General features: G+C 32.3%; 1 protein-coding gene across 1 annotated transcript in view; it reads right to left on the reverse strand.

Annotated features, from left to right (window-relative positions):
- LOC111001709 overlaps positions 1–15518 on the reverse strand; it is a 33302-nt gene that overhangs the window by 15024 nt on the left and 2760 nt on the right. The window lies entirely within an intron of this gene.

Below are 15518 nucleotides of genomic sequence, written 5' to 3' on the forward strand. Positions count from 1 at the left end.
GTCTAATACCCACAGGTTTTTAAGAGTCTACTTTCTCAGCTTATAGTTATAAGTAAAGTCACGTGTCAGTCCTAGTGATGACATAATGAGTTAATTAGAATCGGGAAAAACTAGAAATCCTTCACAATATGTTCTTGCATTACGAGGAAGTGAAGTCATCTGTGAATAAATATTAGACAAGGTCTTTCGTCCACAATAGGTAAACAAATTATTAATTGATTATTATCAAATGCAGATAATTAATCCAAGACGTATATTAAGAATCTTCTAGTTTGTTGTATTGATTTTTATAAGTATGTATCCGGCCTCCCTAAAAGGCCGGCTAGCACCCACCCCCTAATATTAAAAACTTAAATTGTGGTGTAACGGGCTGCCTTATACTAAGCGACCAAACTTAAGGATAAAAGAAAATATATATATTTTAGGTGTTATGAACGGAGGTGTAACGCATTTAAGCTAATAAAACAGAAATGCTTCTATAAATTTAGTATGACTGTGTAAAGAAAGTACGAGTGACCCAATAATAATTAAAATAACAAACCGATTACATTAAAATAAACTATGTTTGGACAGCTTAAATGAAAGTAGAACGCACTTGTGAGAGGGACTAGATACATTTCTCCTCCATTACGAAATTAAATTACTCTAGTTACGAATGTTGAATTGGTGCATATTGTCCAATTCCATAAACTCCTTTGTTTCTTATTTATTTATTGTTTAATCTTCACCACGTCATAAATAACATCTACAGTAAATGTTTTTCTTTTACTCACAGTGGTTCTCTGGAAGAAATCGCTCTAAAGCGATAAGGCCGCCAGTTGCTTTTCATTAATTTATGTTTAGTATATATTTTTTTACCTTTTATGTAATGCAACGAAGTGTAAATAAATAAATAAAGAAATAAATGCTACAAGCTCTTTAAGGTTTATTAAAGTAACAGGGGGCAAACGAGCCTCATGTTAAGTCCCATATACATTGACAGAGGGCTCGCATTGCCGACGTTTTAATCGTGCACACATCCACATAACCATCGTCATCAGCCTCTGCTGGTGGGTAGATGGCCGCGCAGTATTTGTTCTGCTAAGGTTCCCAATCAAGGAGCCTGCGGGTCTATGCGCGTTATGTGGCCTGTCTTCCACCACTTAGATGTTGTGGCCACATTGATACAAACTTTATTTAAAACAAATTAATTAGCTTCATTTCAATTATACTATCATTGATGAGTTCAAAATGTATCAAAAAATTTCAATTGTATGCTTCCGAAAGTCATTATGTACAAAACACATTAAATTGAACGGTTATATATTTCCACAGCATTTAACTCAATCCGTATAAATGTGGAGTGTCCCCTTAACATATTGCGTAACCATTTGACCAAGTTACTGACACAACTTGCCTGAGGCGAACGGACCTCATTACTTGAAATGTCTCTCACAGATTATATCATTATATTGCCAATTCTGTCCTAAACTTTGATAAGTTTTTGCAGTAATATCCTTAAGCTATTTATGTATTATCAAATTATGTTTAGTAATCATTTAAATTATTTATTCCAAGTTTACAGAATCTGGGGGCTCTGTCGGCATTCTGTAATTCTAAATACTTTTACGACTTTATTGGTCGGTTTTTGTAACATACGACTATAACCCACATCAAAACTACGAATACTGCAAGGAAATTTCGTGAAATGGAACAGATATATTTTTTTTTAATTAATTAAATTCGTTGACTGATAACTCAAACGGTCAATTAGGAATTACAGATATATATTGTTTAAATCGGTAATGTATAATTTCCTGGCTCTACGAATAAGTATCGTAATACAGCGAGGAATTTCTACCATTTGGTGTACACTGTAAATGGGCTCAACTTTTTGATTAGTGTTCTATTATTTATATGTATGTTAAGAATATTGTACATATTTTATTCTGATAAATACGTGAAATAAAAATGGAACTGTTTGACAGAACCTTTTTGCGTAATTCATGGACAAATTGAATTTCAATCTCAAATTCAATTTCGGTCTTAATAATACTATAAATATTTCGATTTGAGCACAGCAGCCTGATCACTTGTTCAGTAAATAATCTTTGAATAAATACTTGACATAGATCGCACCTGGCCTCTATTATATCTCAACCATCTAAGGAGGCTGTTGAAGGCTGCAATTAAAATATAATGATTAATTAAAAAGTCTCACGAATATTCAAATTAACTATATAACTAATCCTTTCTTCACCTCGTATTTATATGGGTTTTCATAAACCATTGGCTAGTTAATTCTTAGGTTCAATACCCGAACAAAAACTCTTTCCTCGGATCCGAGTGGAGCGGGGCCATAATAGTGGATCCGCCCACTCGGATCTGTGCCAGCATCCTGTTCATTTTTTAAAGCATTGCCATCCCTAGCTTTCAGATCCGAGTATTCGGTACTCGACCTGCTACACGCCGACCACTCGGATGCGAAAAATGTTTTTTTCTAAAAGAATAATATACATTTATACACATTTTCAAACATTACTATTTACTTAATCAAAATTCGCCATAAAAAGGTTTTGATTTCCGGCTATTACTTTGTATCCATTGTTTAAGCATTCAATCTGTTAAAATAATATTCGAACGGAAATTTGTACCTCGTTTCATTGCTTGCAAAGGAGAATTATAGATGGAGACACCGTCTACTTAAAGTAGACTTGTTTTATTTGGTTTCAAACCCTTACAATGTAAAATAGGCTATTTAACAAACTTAGTAAATAAAAACTACACCCACTATGGGCAATATAACTCAATGTTAACCATTGTGTTGTAACCTTATGTAATGATGTCATTTAATGACGTCACCCACACAACCTTCCTGCTATGTACTATGCACATTCAATGTTTTGAATGAATTGTATGCAAGTCCATCAACGATTACATGGAAACCTAGTTTAAAGTACCTTTTCTGTAAATTTATTGTTTTTATAAAAATGAATATAAATGTTTTAATGTTAAATTACATAATGTACTTTAGCCGCCAAACCCTACCCTGTATAAATATATATAAATAAATTATCTCAATCCACTTTTGACCATCTGAGATAGACATATTAATCGAAATATTATTAAAAGTGTGCCAATAACCAATCGACGGATTGTAATAGCCATCTGTCGATATAAGCTATCCATGGTAGATCGGATCGGTGTATTCGGATTGAACTTTGTATGAAACTGACAGTTCAACTGTGCCAATATCCTATCTTAAGATTTTAACTTACACCAGTTTTGAAAATAATTAAAAAGCTATTCAATATGTTTTAAACATGGACATGTATATTTTAATTATATTTGCACGGTTTTATTTACTTTATTTGGTTTATATTGATTATCAAATATGAGTAAATAGAGATTGCATTCTATCCGTCGCATGAAACTCAAATACCATTTTACCGCTGATTTTAAGACTGTAAATTATTTAAATAGTCACCTGTAAGTACACCATATATAGAAATGTCCTTCATTCCAGAGCTTAGTAAATCAGTTGTCAATCTGCCTTTAATAAAAATGCAGAGTTCAAGTTACACTGGTTAAAAATGCAACCTCGCCTATTGATCACTCGACCTTATGTCAAATTGTTACATGACTTATGTAATCATTAGCAAGTGTATGTATTGGAGATTATATAATGTTTAGATTGTTTTGTTTATGTGTTAAATTATATGAAAGTTAAAATAATACTTCGATAAAATTTTACTAGGACTTTAATGGTGAACCAAATAAAACTTAGTTTAATTAATATTGAGTTTAATTAAAGTGTGATTTCGTTTCTTAATAATTGCATCGTTCTATTAAAAATACTTTATGGCTTGAAACTTTCGTGGCATGTGGATCGCGACACATTTTTCTTTCTGATGTTAAATGAAGGCTCGTAAACGCGTTGCCGGCCTTTTAAGAATTGGTACACGAAGTAGTGGTTCATGAAGGACCCTAGAATAGACTTAGACGTACGCTATATATTTATATTATAACGCTATTACTGAAAATAGATTCACAAATTTAATAATCACATGAAAGCTAGTTAAATCAGTGGTAATCAACTGATCATCAGTTTCATCATCAGACGTCGAGGCAGAAATCAAAATTCCACCCGTATATCGTTGACTTCCTTCGTTCCACAACCGCGCACCACGACTATGTGGAAGCAGCTGTCCGCTGAAGTATTTCATAACCAATTTAACTTTTTATATAACCAAATTATAACCAATTTAACAATTTAACTTGGTCCATCAAGAAAAGAGCGTACCAGTTGTTAAAATGCCGACAACGCACTTGCGAGTCTATAGTCGATCAGCTGAGCCTCTTGCGGAATTGGCGCAGAACAGAAATAGATCTACTTATACTAGTTTCATTGAAACTTAAAAATTTTCGACATTCAACATCTTCCTTGTAGAGGTTGGTTGCGATTTTTTTGGGTGAAAGGTGTTATCACATATTTTGGTTTTCAGTAACTCATAGTGAGAATTAAAACATATTTCTCTTTATCAATGTAAAATTAGAAGCATATATCAATATATATTTCTTTTTTGACGTTCAGAAGTATGCATTACCTATAAGAATAAATGATTTTTGATTTGATTTGATTTATTTTACTAATATTTTTTACAGGTACATATTTCCTTTCAATCCCAACCTCCATAACTTTGTTTTACTAGAAATCAATTCTAGACTATCTTGGTTGGCCTTCCTTTAACACTTGTGTTTTAATACTAAAATACATTTAAATGTCGTATTAGCATAAAATGTAATTATTTGCTACAGATAATGAATCCTTGAACGGATTGTTAATATTTAGATAGGCGTTCACAGGCCATTAGTCACGTCTCACCTCTACCTTTTATTGTTCAAGGTTGACCAATATGCATACGCAATATTGGACAATGTAATTTGTAATGAGAGTAAAGAGTAAGATAGAAGAAGAGTCAACGATATCTTTAAAAATATTTGTTTTATATAAAAATATTATAATATTAAATATTATTTGTAATATATATATCTATTTACCATATTTAGGGATCGGTCAAACTTGAGGAAGTAACATATGTATTTTATGAATTGTTTGGTTTAGATAGACACAGATAACTAACTAGATAGTTTACAGTATAAATTGCTTTAATAATAATATATATAAATAAATAATATAAATAATGTCAAACATATATCTTCATGTTTTTCACTGTCACTCTAGTGTACCTTTATACATATGTGAAGAATACATACTTTCACGTATTTAGGTAATACTTGTTTGAATTTAGGCCTTGAATCTAGGCCTTCTGTAGATCAACTACTGTTAGCTATACTATAACCCCACAAGTAACCACATCTAACCCGAAGTAATGCAATTGTATTTGCGAAAACGTTCTCAGTTTCTCAGCCACTTGGTTATGGGAAAATTATGAAATTGCACTTATTATGTTTCAAATACCGCTTGAAACAACTGGTGTTATTATGTAATTATTCAAATATGGAGTTTACATGTAAATTGCTATGAAATGTGTGCTAAGCACAACTGATGTATTTGCATTACATATAGTTTTTAAACTAAACGTTTAAAAGTTGTGCAGTTTCGCTCGCTTTTTACAAGATGTATATAGACGTGCATTTTTTTATAGAACATGGGGCAAACAGGCAGGAGGCTCACCTGATGTTTTTTTTTGTTTTGATTTAGTAATTACTAATTATTTTTTGTCAACAAAATTACCAACCTGCAAATTGCCTACATTTTAAGACACTCGATTGTATTGAACCGTACTTTTAAACTTGAAAGATAAATGCAAAAATATATATTAAACTCGCGTAAATATAATATATAATTATTTTTGATTATATCGTCCATACATTAATAATTCAAGCAAAAAATACCGTTATTTAGACAAACAATCTATTTGATTTAAGATTCTCAGCTTTGGGAATATGTACTCATAATAGGAAATAAAATTATGCAAACCAAAATGTGCTTTATGCTGTCTGTATACAATTGATTTTATATTATGTCTAGCGGCGAGGTCTTAAGGTCATTACCGATGCGGTCATGTGTGGAAGAGGCGGCATTCTTAGAATTTATAGACGAACATTTTCTAAGATAGAACCTTCTTAATTATGACTAAATTTCTTTAATACATTTGAGCTTCCATTCCGAAAATTTTGGGACTTTACTGTTATTGCAATAGACAATAAATTTTTTTTTTCATATGATTAACGTATAACTTATATTATATAGTAAATAACAATTGGGTTACTTAGGAAATATGTATAAAAAGTTGTCAAGCAATCAATTCGGATAATTGGATAATTAAAACTGAACTTAATTCATTACAAAAAAATAATAAATTACATAAAAATGAATATATTAGATCTTATTTCACAGGCGCCTCAAACATTTAAAAGGCACGTAGAAATATTGAAAAAAATCAATAGAAAATGAGTAATCCTAGTAAATTTTAATGAATTTTAAGTATGATTGAAATTGTCCTTTCAAGAGAGCTTTATATTTTACGCAATAGAATTGAACTAACATTCGAAACAGCTGATGGTGTTATGTCACCGTGAAACCAGCTTTATCTAACGGAACCTCGGTCTAAGATTAGGGACATGATGACGTACAAAATTTACCGTTGGACTGGACTTTAAAATATTTGCTTTTTTAAGGAAGAGAACTGTAAAATGACACGCTTCGCCCCAAAGATTTGCTATGGTCTATGTAATATGAATCTTAGTTTTTCCGACTCAATTGGACGCTACGCGAATAAAAACATAATTAATATATTAGTTCTCAATTACTGTTGCTAGGTTGGTAACATGGCATACTTTTGTACCCTGAATCTGTGGCGTTTAAGTGCATACGCACTAATTAAAGATGTCAGTTGGCGCCTGGTAGATAGTACCAGTGATCTCAGAGATGGAGCTTTCCTTAATCAACGATACATTATCGCAATATATTCCTGATATAATAATTCCCGTATATTTTTAATTGTTATTATTACTATGTTTGTAATTCTGTACGTTTTTGTATGTTTGTAATGATACATAATAATGCATAATATAAAATAAATCAAACCCTTTCAAACTTATTTATTTATTACGTAGATATTTAATTAAATTGATAGTTAATATTTGTTTTATTTCTATGTTATGTGAAGGTCACAATAGCCGCTCTTTTTAAATACAGATCGCAACGTTGATATTATAATGTTGCTTGTGTGGGCTGATTTAACTACACATTACAGTATTATACATAAGCATATTTTATTACATATATGTGCCAGGTACATTACGAATGATATATATATATATTTTAAAGTTAATCTATAAATAATCTATTATGTTTCGGACGGTATGAGTTTGATTCCATGGAAGATAAGCCGGGTGCTGGTATGGGTTGCCACCTGTTCATACACAGTGGCCCTTTCTAGATAGAAAGGGCCAGTGTTATGGAACCAACAACAGAGCTGGTGCGGCTGAAAAAGCTAAAGCATGCAAATACAGGAGTCTATGAGTCCCATTCGGTGTCGAGACCCTTGGTCCGTGGGGTCCTAGCGCTATAAGGCTTTTTAGGAAAATATCAAAAAGGTTAGTCGACATCACTGGAGACCGCAGAGCTAGCAGCTACCTCGGACAAAGAATTAGTCTAGCTATTAAAAATCGGAACGCTGCCAGAATAGAATCTTCGGAAACTTGCCTAAAGGGACTCCTTTTGATAATATATTTTAGTTATTACATTTTAAGATTTTAGAAGTTTTGAGACATACCGCTTTCAAAGCGGAAAGTTTAGCTCTCACTATGTTTGACACTGAATGTTATCCTTGGTCTATCGAATTTTCCTGTCAAAGTGAAGCCTCCACGGTCTGAGTATAGTCTCTTACATTATTATCGTGATACAAATAATATTTTCTTAGCATAAACCTGTCATAAGATAAATTTCGAACAATATGAGATGTATGATTTTGCATTCATCATTACGTAATATTACATCTCATTGACACACTTTAACTGGTTATGTGTGAAATAATGATTCAGTATGGGTTTTCATTAATGAACGTTGGTGGACTGCCTTCACCTTACCTTAGAGGTAGAGAGGTCCACTTTCGCAAGAGGTTATTTAAACGGATATCTTTCGATAACTTAAAACTGTCTTTCACATGGCGGTAGGGTATTCAAGTATTACGTCACACAATTTTTGGATTTCGAACATTCTTGCCCCCCCCCCCATGTAACGCGCTGTAACGTTTTTCTGTACTCAATACTAAAACGTGTCGTTACCACCCAGTGACTGATTAAATCTAAAAGTTGCCATTTATGTGATGTAAAGTCGAAAATAATATTAACAATAGCGCATAATTCAATCCCCGCCCCGCATCGTAATGTTTTACCCCAAACCATTAATTCGTAATGCATAAACGCTCCCTTGCAAGTTCGACATAGTTCTCCAAATATCCGTACCGCTGATATCGCAACCTTCACATGGCACAGACACAGTAATCGGAATTCTTCTCGGTATATAAAAGAATTGAATCGGCGTCTGGCTAACGATTGTATTAAATAGTATACACCATGTAATATAGTAACTTAATAATACTTAAGGTATTTTATGATAATTTTAAAATTGTTTCTATTAAACTGTAATATAGTAAAAAAATAATCATCAAAGCATTTATTTATTATATACCAATACTATAGGACGTTAGTATTAGGAAAACTGACATAATTTATGATATATTTATGGTAGTTTATCTACACATAATTTTTAAAATTTCTTAAAAATACTGTCTGTTTCTCTAGAAACTTGAATGCTTAAATTATGCATATTATCAGTTTTACTATTTCATAATACGCCCGAAAACAAGTCACAATTATTTAAAATGCAAGCAATTAGTTTTCGTATTTAAATTTTGAAGTCGTTGAACATAGCTACATACCGTAACCAAGTTAATGTTATTAAGTAAATTTTTATGTTTGTTACCCGGAAATGACTAGAGACGCCGTGAGGCGTGACAGAGATGCTCGAAGAATCCACGTAATTATTTGATAATAATAATATGTTTAGTTTTTGTTGCAGGCGAGTAATTGACGGATGTACGTAATATCTCTGTTGAGGTTAATTGTAAATTCTTCTCACATGTCACCTTTGAAGGGTCATATTTTGTGTGAGTTGGATTGATGCAAGGTTGGAAGGCCAGGTACCGGTATTCTTGAGCATTAAACGAGGGAGTGAGGTAAAATTTGCGCATCGTATCGCAGCGCGGGACACAAACGTCAACTGATTTACCAATCACGCGATCGACACGTCACTCTACCCCAAGTGATACCTAAAATTGGCTTCTACGCAGGCAAGGACATTGCAAGGACATTTGTTCAAGATATTTGCCGCCGTTTTAGGTTCGTGGGAGGGCTCAGAGAGCTCTAGATTTTTAAGCAACGAACATGGGACAAGATGAGTCTTTCTGTCCCTGGTACTGCTGAATATTTAAAGGGTTTCCTTTGGGAATTTAAGACAGAATCACCGGGTTACATGAGAAGTGCGTTTAGAACTAAGCTACGGAGGCGTTGCTGAGTAGAATTGAGACATAATTGGAAAACATTTCCAGGCGTAAATGATGTATTCTATCCAATATTTTTTTTTCCATAGACTCAATGAAATGTATTCACTAAAATAAAAACACTTAATTTAAGACTTTGTTAGTTTTTTTGATATCTAACCTTTTTGTATTTGCCAAATAAGTATTAGTAAAGACAACATGGCTAAATCAGGTTATGAGAAAGATTTCAAGTATTTGCGAGAAATAGATTGGTCATAACTTTTGTTTCAAATAAATATCTGTGCCAAGATAAGAGTTGAAACGTAACACGATACAAACATATAAAACAAACAGAAGGGCTTACACAACGAGAGAAAGTCACTTATCAGATAGGCTTTACGTCATAGCCAGTCTAGCTAAAATGAATTTTGCGCAATTTGTGTGTTAGGTGCCTAAAATTTTAAATTAGTTTTTTCTCAACACCAAACCTTTTCTATGTAGTAGTCTCCTCTTAGTAGGCACAAATAACGCCCTGAGGTTTTGTGTTCAAATCGGCTTTGCACCAATGGATATGTTTTTCTATCTATATATATATGTCTTTATGTTTTGCTTCGACGGTGAAGATGAACATCGTGACAGAATTGCCTTGTCTTGGACGAGAAAATATACATAAGCTGATCATTTGTCTATAAAATAAATAGTTCTGCTTAATAATTATGAATACAGCAAAGCAAATTGACATCCTGATACACAAATATCATTCATTGAATCTCTTGTCCTTATCACTCTCGTGGGATATGTCAAATAATTGAAGGTAACAAAATATTCATTCACTAGTAACCCTTCACTTTGTTTAAAATGGTATTTATATAACTGTGTATATCTTAGCCTTGTTTTATTAAATTAAAAATTGTTGTGTCGCAAATTGCTAGCTTGCAAACTAAGTTTACGGAATAAATTTAAGGAATTAAATATTATGACATGTGATCAATATATTCTTGTGTGTACAAAAAAATACAAAGGATTTTAAAACAAATCGAAACAGAACTAATGTATGCATGTAACCAACCATGCTCCAGAAGAATCACTCCTTTTATGGAAATTGTATTCGTTTTTACAACAAACTCCCAAGCGAAATTAGAGAATTATCACTGAATAAATTGAAAACTCTCTTTTTATAAATTTGGCAATTATTGATCCTAATCCTTGGAATTGATTAGCTCCAGTTCAAACAATTTGTATGACTTAACTGGACGATTAAGATGATTGGCGGAGAGTTTGGCAGTTCTTCTTGCCCGCTCTGCGAACTTAATTTAGAACTAATTTAACATCTTTTCGTCAACGTTCAACGTTCGTAAGTGTATTTGGTTACTTTTACGAATAAAGTTATTTTGAATTTAAGTTTATTTTTCTTATAATAGAGATGCAGTAACAAAAATATTTTCTTTGTTAAATTAAAATTAAGTAAGTTGTAATAAATCTATATTTCAAAATAACAGGAATCAAATTATAAAACTCCTTGTTTATAATAGATATTAACATTTAACGTGATCGAGAAAGGTGATACAACTATTACTCAACATCCATATATGTATCGCTATTAAACTTGGATTTTACACCATATTGATAAATTTATAAACGGCCGAACGTGGGAGGATTACTAAATTTCTTAGTAAAAAGCTTAGCAAATGTTTTGGATATTCCTTATAATTCTAATTTTTGTAATATAAAAACCTAATGACTGTAGGGACAAAATTAACTTTTCAACTTGTTTGTCCTTGCAAGTGTTCAAGTTCATAGTTTCTTACATGCATCGAACGCTCTTGGGTATAATTTATGCTCCGTACTTTAAAATAACCTACTCAATAAATTCTACTAAGTAGAAAATGATTAAAAGAGATTTCAAACAGCTTATCACTCGTGGCAGGTGGATTGTGCCCTCCAGTGTGGCAGGTGTTCCAGAGCTTTTTAAAGCATAATAAACAGAGGGATTTGACCAATCTGATTTACACGAAAACATCTGTTCGTTTTACATTATCAACGTAATATTTTTTAGGAACTGGGGCAAATGGACAGGATTTTGAAAAACATTTATTCAGAATAATGGCCGCCATAATTGTTCTGAAACTGTCTTATAACTTCAGCACATTGCGTTGAACCATAAGCTGAAACTTAATTTTTTGGGTAGTCTTCTTTTGTTTTACGTTATGTAACAGGGGGCAAAGGGGCATGAGCTCATCTGATGTTAATGATACCGCCGCCTCAGGCTCACATTGCCAGAGGGCTCATAAGTGCTTTGGAATATTAACAAAACAAGAAATTACGTTAAAAAACGTACCTACTATTATATACGTTAATATATATTCTAAATCATTTAATCTTAACATATATATGTGAATACTGAAGTAAATTGCTATATGTATGTCAGATGTTACCTAAGGATTTGCAAGTAATAAATAAAATCTCCAACGAGGTTAGAATACCTTACGAAGATCCATTTCGAAACGTTACTCAATGATCCTGATACGGCGCACAAGGGCGTGCGCGGGCGACGTTTGGATAACCTCAAGCCTACTTAATAATTAAAAATTATATGAATGTATCGTTTTTCAAACATTTCATATACCTTTTTCCTTATAGCTTCCTCTATCTATTTTCGTTTTAGCGTAAATACAACTTGATGAAAAGAGACAGAAGATTACTTCAGTTAAACTGTTCAATGTACGATATATATTAATCTATATTTTATGACAAAGACATGTGTGTGTAAACTAAACACATACCCAACGGACCATTAAAGAGATTTTTAGTAGACCCTTTTTTTATGTATTTGTTTATTTGTTGCAGAAGAACAAAGAAGTGCTTATGACGGTTGAGAGAACGAAACTTGAGTATTTCGGACACGTTTTACGTAAATCCAAAAAAATACGAGCTCCTACAACTAATCATACAAGGCAGAGTGGCAGGTAGAAGGAGAACTGGCCGCAGACGCATGTCCTGGTTGAAAAACTTGAGACAATGGCTTGGTCAAAGCACCAGGTCATCGGCTGTGTTGTGTGATGGTGATATTCTGATTCCTTCTTCATATTCCGCGATAGCTTAAACAAGTCCAGGCTTAAATAGTGCTCGTTGTATGACCGGGTGCGATATAAAACTGAAGCATAGTTGGTGTTGATGTGAGAAACGTGAAACAAAACACGATTTCGAGTTTGGTAGGCTGGGACATTTTAGACATGTTGGTGGTCTTAGAAGGTATAATTTCACTGTAGAAAAAGCGATTTTTGCATGGATTCCTCAAATGGAAACCTCAAAGTCGCTACACTAGTTTATCAATATATATTTTTTATAATATACAATTTTTTTATTAATGTTTAGTTGTTATTAATGTTATTATGTTTTGATGATTATTATCTTTATAGTAGATGATATGGCTTCTGCGTTTTTTATTGTTTTTAGCCCTGCAATGTTCTGGTTTTAAATATATATTTTCCGTTAAACATGTTCAAGCGAACGCCCTAAAGACAGCGCCTAAGCCAAAACATAAATGTTTATTTAAAGAAAATCTTCTATTCTAAAGAAATACGTCAGCTGTCTCCCACTTATAAAGGAATATCATATATACCTTGGTTTATCTATAATATAAAATAATAGGTGCGTTATATTATTATGTTCGAGTCAGGTTCCGGTAGTGACGTCACGCGTGGGTGATTCGTGGGCACACAGCCTTGAGTCGTGACTGGCTGTAATCATGCTAAGTAATTTTTATACTCAATAAGTCACATTATAGCATTACAGCCTTATATGTGATTTCCTGTTAAACAAACGTATACATCATTTTGTAAGAGATATATAAAGATCAGACTAGCTTAATGAGATATTTTTCGTATGAATAGAGTGCAAATAAATCAATTGATATTTAAAACCAATTTAAAGGAGTAGTTGATAAAAACAGTCACTGTTTTTGTGTGAATCAACATTCGAATGCTTAAAAAAAATATGAACGCAAAAATAAAGATGAATAAATATATAAATTTGGTCGATTATTAGACATTTAAACAAACTGATAGTGGACAAACTGATGGTCCATGATAGACTCTCATTTAAGTTTCTTACAATAACCAGTAAAATGGACAAGTAATTCTTCCCCAAATTCATCTTGGGCTAAGCGTTTTTTATAATTTCAAAAGCAACAGTTGCGAACAAACCTTATATGGAAATTGTATTCGTTTTTACAATTAACTCAAGGGAAGTAAGAGAATGATTACTGAATAAAATAAAAATTAAATCAATCAATAAATGTTATTTAAGTTATTATTTAAAAGATCCTAAACCTTGGAATTGATTTGCTCCAATTCAAACAATTTTCAGGACTCAAATTTGGCGTTTAAGTAGCGTGGCGGAGAGTTTCCAGTTCTTGCCCGCTCTACGCCATGGACTTACGAATTGTTATTAAAGAACTGTTATAAGAACCAATTAAATATATTTTCTGTTGACGTTCATAACTATACTTGGTTACCTATACGAGTAAAGTTATTTTGAGTTTGAGTATGAGTGTTTGCTTTATATTTTACTTTTATATAACCATTTAAAGTCAAAATACAAAGGCTGACAAATAGAACAGTTACTAATTAGTAACGGTATCTATAGTAAGAAGTAATGTAACAATTTAAGTTATGTAGGTAACATATAGTTAAGCAATGATTACACTTTGGGAATTTAGGTCGATAGAGTTTGCTTTAAGCTTGGTTAACACTGTATTATGGAACACATTAAATGGCTTTTCTTTTAAAAAGTTATAAACAAAAGTTATATTGCTAACAGATCATTATTAACTATTTCAATATTTTTCATATTAAAAACTAAAAAGTGTATGATATATTAAACAACCAATGTAATATAAAATACAAATTTTTAGTACTTTCTTTGACAATTTTGTGGATTAATTAAGTGTTATACCGTCACCCACACACAGTGTCAGCCAATATTTATGTGTGTTTTATTAATCAAACATCTCCAACTCTGAGGATACCCACTCATTTTGCCAGATTTTTAATGTAATAGGAGGCAAACGGGCAGAAGGCTCATCTGGGTTAAAGTGATACCAAATTGCCAGAAGGCTCACAAGTATTTTGCCAGCTTCACTTTGAATTGGTTCGGAAATACTTCAGTGGGCAGCTGGTTCCACATAGTCGTGGCAAAAACTGTCGTAAGAAACCCTCAGTTGTGGAAGGACAGACCTCGAGGTGACACGGATGGTATATTATATTGGCACATTGTTAAGTTGTATAATATTCTTGAGATAATTGCCCCCTTTACGCTCTTGACTTACGAACTGGTAGTAAATGTAAATTTACAATTAATTTAATTTTTGACGTTCATAAGGGCCTGTTTCACAATGTATGGATAAAGTGCCAAATAGCTATGCAACACATAAATTATTCGAAAGATAAAAGTTCCAATTAAGATACTTCACATTTCATGACGTATAGCGCTATCTGACAGTCGTGAAACGCAAAAATACTGTTTATCTTACAAATAAGTAACAAATAGCTTATTCGGAACTTATCCGGACATTGTGAAACAGGCCCTAAGTGTACTTATTTACCTATATGAATAAAGATATTTTGATTTGGTTTGATTTAATGATTATTAACCAGTACTTATTACACCTTTAAAGGTCAAAGTATCCATTTCCAAGAGACAGATAAGTGTCTCGCTCTAGTAGATTACAAACATGCCTGCTTATATGTAAATGTCATTAATTATAAGATTATAGTTAAATTTAATATTTGTCATCTAATATTAGATCAGAATAAACAATAAATATTTTAAGTTATCCAAAATTCCCCGTTTTTCTTCTTTGTTTGTATTCATTTCAATGTATACTAAAATTTATCAAAATTAAGCTAGTCATCGTAATAATTAAATTCACTGTCATACAGCAAAATATAAAATTAAACTAACTCG

Source organism: Pieris rapae, chromosome 15 (assembly GCF_905147795.1).
Source record: "Pieris rapae chromosome 15, ilPieRapa1.1, whole genome shotgun sequence".
Taxonomy (NCBI): Eukaryota; Metazoa; Arthropoda; class Insecta; order Lepidoptera; family Pieridae; genus Pieris; species Pieris rapae.